The following is a 6,365-nucleotide window of genomic DNA, read 5'->3' as shown; positions in this document are numbered from 1 at the left end:
TGTTCAAAGCGCCACTGATACAGAGGCACTACGTTTTATTTTGATAATACTAGTACAGAAATACATCAGACATATTTCAAGTAGTAGAACTGTAGCAAAAGTCTCGTCTCTTTTATATATACAACAAGAGGATAACACAATGAAATTCATGAAAAAAACCTTCTGTTTCTTACACAGCTCCATCCCAGATATCAGATGCTGCAAAATTTATTGTAAAACTTCCAGTGCTATTGAGAAGGAAATAGCAACACTGTCAACAGATCTTGCTATTTTGCAACTGATAAACATGGCTGGTCTTTCAGATGAAGTACAGCATGGGATACATCTACCGTAGTCTTCATCTTTTGAATACATTGATATTTTTCCATTCTTCTGTTTCAGAGAAAAGATTTTTGGTAGCTAATTGAGGTGGATGATATGGAATATTTAGATTATATTGCATTTGGAAATCTTAGACGCCTGCGTTAACAACAATGTTACAGCAGTATCTTTAAAATCAAAGAAGTCAATTGTATGTATTGGAATGGGTTTTGGTATTTTTGAAGGAAGCACTGCTAGGCACAAAGACAAAAAATGTTCAAATATGTGTGAATTCGTAAGGGACCAAACTGCTGAGGTCATCGGTCCCTAGACTTACACACTACTTAAACTAACTTATGCTAAGAAATCACATACATCCATGTCCTAGGGAGGACTCTAACCTCCGGTGGGAGGGGCAGCGCAATCCGTGACATGGCGTCTTAAACCGCACGGCCATCCCGCGCGGCGCACAGAGACCATGCACCTTCTAGTAATAAGTGTTTGGTAGATTTTTTCCATAATTTGACACTTGGGGTAAGTCTAGGGATGCAACAAAATACCGAGAACACAACAGCACTGAAAAGGCGTTTTTGGAAAAAAAAGAAAGGCATTTCGAACGCTTTCCATTTCCAGTATTCAATTACTGCACCTAACACAGATTTAGGGAACGAATCCAGACCACGTAATTGAGCGCAGCTATTAGTGCCCAGGAGGAAAATCAAAACTAAAATGTATTACGATGAGCATCAGGTGCAAGTTTTAGAAACGAAAAGTAAAGAAATACTCAATAAACTTACACTTTTAATTCAATCATTAGCACCCTCGCTACAAAGTCGTTCTCAAAACTTCAAAAGAGAAGTTACGTTCTTACAAGCAATTGTTGACGTTAAGGATGGAACGCTGTATCAGTCTGATGAATTTCAATCATCAGTTGCAATTGCGGCTCAGGACGCTCCGGCTGAATTAACATTTGTCGTAAGGAACGCAAGAGAGCAATCATGGATTGACTTTATTGAATTATGTTTCAAATATCAAATTAACAGTAATTTTCTATATTGCACGATATGTTTTATTCGATACTTGTTCTTAAAGATAACGAAAAGGTAACTGAAATATTGTCACAGGCTGTATTTTGATAATTAATACAAGGTGACATAATTGTAATTTACGTTCACGAAAGCTGGTGACCGACAGTTTAGTGTAACCCCAAAATTTCATAAGAGCAACTGAATTGTCTTGCACTTCGATCTTCAAGTGCTCAATATTTTTCCGCCATCGCTTTGATCTCTATTTTATAACTAGAGCACAAACACCTGCTGTCATTCTAAAGCCACGTTTGTCTGAAATGCTGACTGATCCAGAAATCGGTCATGCAAGCGCGGGAACAGTTCCCTCTCGGTTTACAGATATTTCAATGCTTGCTGATTTCTATTATTTGCTGAGTAAGGGAAGCGGATAAAATAAAAATTGTTAATGCATGCATAGTCTAGCCTTGTCATGATGAAAATCTTCTTTAGATGGTGTTTTTTCCATGATTAATGGAACTTTTTGTATGTCACGTGGAACTCATGTACGCTTCCTGACAACCTGCTCACATAAATTATCGAAAAAAAAAATCACGCATCTTTCAAGGAGTAAAGGAGTTTGGGAGGTACCTGTAAGTCCGTTTTCCCTACATTGATCTGTTTTACAGGGGAAAACTAACCATTGGCAATTTTGAATTGAAAATAGTGACAATCTTCAGGATTACATCCAGTATTTTTAAATCACTAGAAAAAATTGACCATTGATGTAAAACCGTTTGGAGGACATTTTCGACGTTATTTTATTGATTGAATCACATTTTGCGTGTTACAAATTGATACAAGAATTTTATTTACATGTTATGTTCCACTACGGTCTGCTACGCATTATTATGGACTTGCACCACAGTATTTTTGGCAGAGATTATTTGGTTTACATTATAAGCAAAGCTCGCCTACAAGTCGTTTGCTAATGTACCCTTTCATCAAACGACGCCTGGCGCTCAGCAGAACAGTCGGACAAACAGAATACTCCATTAATCTGAGAGTTACTTGCCTGAATGAAGGTTAGTGATATGTATCTTATGAAATTTTCTATTGCGATCCTGTTTTACGTTCCTGTCACAAATTTTAAGTTCAGCCACAGAATGTCTCACCATGTTTCAACGTACGTCTGCCATGTTTACATGCCGATCCATTCAGATACACCATTCTGCTCATTCTCTCCCGTAGAACTTGGCTAAGGTAGGTTTCTGGCAACCATGCGAAGCACTACAATATATAAGGTATTCGCAGGCGGCGTGGGACAGCCTGATCAAGTGAAATGAAATGTCGTGTGGCTAGGGCCTCCCGTCGGGTAGACCGGTCGCGTGGTGCAAGTCTTTTTAGTTGACGCCACTTCGGCGACTTGTGCGTCGGGCCTGATCAAGTCATTGGCTGCAACATCGGGGATCGGTCAGTTCTGCATTTGACTGATAGCAAAAACCGCGAAAATAAGAGGAAGAGCATTATGCTCATTAAGTCATGTTCAGTATATATGCGGACTAAATAGACAGAGATCCTAACATTGTATCCACTTTTAACTGAGAGATTCATCAACATTAAACGATGGCTTTTCCTTAGTATCTGAATGGACTTAATAAAAATCTTCTGTGATGATTAGTTTTAATGTCTTTGAATGTAGTCGAATTAAATCAGGTGATGCTGATACTGTTAAATGAGGATATTAGATATTAAAAGTAGTCGATGAGTTCTGCTATTTGGACAAGAAAATAGATAACGATTTAAGGAAATGAAACGACTACAGCCGTCCTTATGATCTTATTTGTTGTGTAGCTACCTGTTTCGTCGCTTCAATGCGATATCTTCAGGCCTTAGTTGACACACTATAAGGACGGCTTCAGGCGTTTCATTTTCGTACAATGGTGAACGGCCGTGGTCTCCCAGACTTCCAGTCAAAAGGATGGACATACAATAACTTCAAATGAAAAACGATGGCCGAAGTACCATATTGACTTGTCTAGTGAGTTTGCTACAGGAAATTGTTGTTGTTGTTGTGGTCTTCAGTCCTGAGACTGGTTTGATGCAGCTCTCCATGCTACTCTATCCTGTGCAAGCTTTTTCATCTCCCAGTACCTACTGCAACCTACATCCTTCTGAATCTTCTTAATGTATTAATCTCTTGGTCTCCCTCTACGATTTTTACCATCCACGCTGCCCTCCAATGCTAAATTTGTGATCCCCTGATGCCTCAGAACATGTCCTACCAACTGGTCTCTTCTTCTTGTCAAGTTGTGTCACAAACTCCTCTTCTCCCCAATTCTATTCAGTACCTCCTCATTAGTAATGTGATCTACCCATCTAATCTTCAGCATTCTTCTGTAGCACAACATTTCGAAAGCTTCTATTCTCTTCTAGTCCAAACTATTTACCGTCCATGTTTCACTTCCATACGTGGCTACACTCCATACAAATACTTTCAGAAACGACTTCCTGACACTTAAATCTATACTAGATGTTGACAAATTTCTCTTCTTCAGAAACGCCTCCCTTGCCATTGCCAGTCTGCATTTTATATCCTCTCTACTTCGATCATCATCAGTTATTTTGCTCCCCAAACAGCAAAATTCTTTTACTACTTCAAGTGTCTCATTTGCTAATCTAATTCCCTCAGCATCACCCGACTTAATTCGACTACATTCCATTATCCTCGTTTTGCTTTTGTTGATGTTCATCTTATATCCTCCTTTCAAGACACTGTCCATTCCGTTCAGCTGCTCTTAGAGGTCCTTTGCTGTCCCCGACAGAATTACAATGTCATCGGCGAACCTCAAAGTTTTTATTTCTTCTCCATGGATTTTAATACCTGCTCCGAATTTTTTTTTTGTTTCCTTTACTGCTTACTCAATATACAGATTGAATAACATCGGAGAGAGACTACAACCCTGCCTCACTCCCTGCCCAACCACTGCTTCCGTTTCATACCCCTTTGGAAATGCCATCTGCTTACTGTACAAATTGTAAATAGCCTTTCGCTCCCTGTATTTTACCCCTGCCACATTGAGAATTTGAAAGAGGGTATTCCAGTCAACATTGTCAAAAGCTTTCTCTAAGTCTACAAATGCTAGAAACGTAGGTTTGCCTTTCCTTAATCTAGCTTCTAAGATAAGTCGTAGGGTCAGTATTGACTCACGTGTTCCAATATTTCTACGGAATCCAAACTGATCTTCCAGGAGGCCGGCTTCTACCAGTTTTTCCATTCGTCTGTAAAGAATTCGCGTTAGTATTTTGCAGCCGTGACTTATTAAACTGATAGTTTGGTAATTTTCACTTCTGTCAACACCCGCTTTCTTTGGGATTGGAAGTAGTATATTCTTCTTGAAGCCTGAGGGTATTTCAGCTGTCTCATACATCTTGCTCACCAGGAGGTAGAGGTTTGTCAGGGCTAGCCCTCCCAAGGCTGTCAGTAGTTCTAATGGAATGTTATCTACTCCCGGGGCCTTGTTTCGACTCAGGTCTTTCAGTGCTCTGTCAAACTCTTCACGCAGTATCGTATCTCCCATTACATCTTCATCTACATCCTCTTCCATTTCCATAATATTGTCCTCAAGTATATCGCCCTTCTATGGACCCTCTATACACTCCCACCACCTTTCTGCTTTCCCTTAGAACTGGGTTTCTATCTGAGCTCTTGATATTCATACAAGTGGTTCTCTTTTATCCAAAGGTCTCTCTAATTTTCCTGTAGGCAGTATCTATCTTACCCCTAGTGAGATAAGCCTCTACAGCCTTACATTTGTCCTCCAGCCATCCCTGCTTAGCCATTTTGCACTTCCTGTCAATCTCATTTTTGAGACGTTTGTATTCCTTTTTGCCTGCTTCATTTACTGAATTTTTATACTGACCCCTTTCATCAATTAAATCCAATATTTCTTCTGTTACCCAAGGATTTATACCAGGCCTCGTCTTTTTACCTACTTGATCCTCTGCTGCCTTCACTATTTCATCTTTCAAAGCTACTGTGATAAACCTTTAGCATTTCTTTTATGTTTTCGTCTTCTTTAAAGCCAAAGAGAGAAGATAAAACGGTAGCCCATCATAGAGACTATGCCTACCGTAATGTATTTTTGACTTTCAGTTGTTAAAAAACAGAGGAGTTTTTCTTGTACCAGTAGAGGGAAGGAAGGATTCGCACTCAGCTAGTGAACGAGTGAGAAGCACGCCATTTTTAGCGAGTAATTGTAGACCGCCATTTTGGAGTCGCTATGAATAAATGAGGAGAATGTATTTCATATGTGCACCGTTTAGAAATATATAGTATTGTTTTATTAACAGAAATGTCGTGTGAGTTGTTATTTCAAATAGTACGATAATTACGAGAACTGGAGCTCACCTGTGTACTTTGGAATATTACGAAGATCCAATAAGCTCAATGGGAACACGGTCAAGTCTTCGAAGGTGAACACGGCGACCAAACGTAGCATTATAAAGAAGGGTAAGCACAAATCTACAGCGGAGAAAGAAACTGCTTCCCCCTGCAGTATGAACTAATACGAACGTATTTCCAGGCACGGCCAGCTTATTGTGCTTGTCATTCATGCCAAAAAATTAATGTAATTAATTCAATACATTTTAAAAAGCCACGCATTTCAACATTTTATTATCATCTATTCCATTATTTTATTATATTATACTACCCATTCTTCTTCTGCTGTATTTCTCGCCCTCAGTATCGTCAATTATTCCCTTATCCTCTCCCTGAAACTCTATACCACCTCTGGTTCTGTCAGTTTATCCAGGTCCTATCTCCCTAAATTCCCACCTTTTTGCAGTTTCTTCAGTTTTACTCTACAGTTCATAACCAATAGATTGTGGTCAGAGTCCACATCTGCCCCTGGCAATGTCTTACAATTTAAAACCTGGTTCCTAAATCTCTGTCTTACCATTATATAATCTATCTGATACCTTTTAGTATCTCCAGGATTCTTCCATGTATACAACCTTCTTTTATGATTCTTGAACCAAGTGTTAGCTATGATTAAG

This window comes from Schistocerca piceifrons, chromosome 6 (genome assembly GCF_021461385.2).
Source record: "Schistocerca piceifrons isolate TAMUIC-IGC-003096 chromosome 6, iqSchPice1.1, whole genome shotgun sequence".
Classification (NCBI taxonomy): domain Eukaryota; kingdom Metazoa; phylum Arthropoda; class Insecta; order Orthoptera; family Acrididae; genus Schistocerca; species Schistocerca piceifrons.
Note: the sequence above shows the minus strand (reverse complement) of the source record.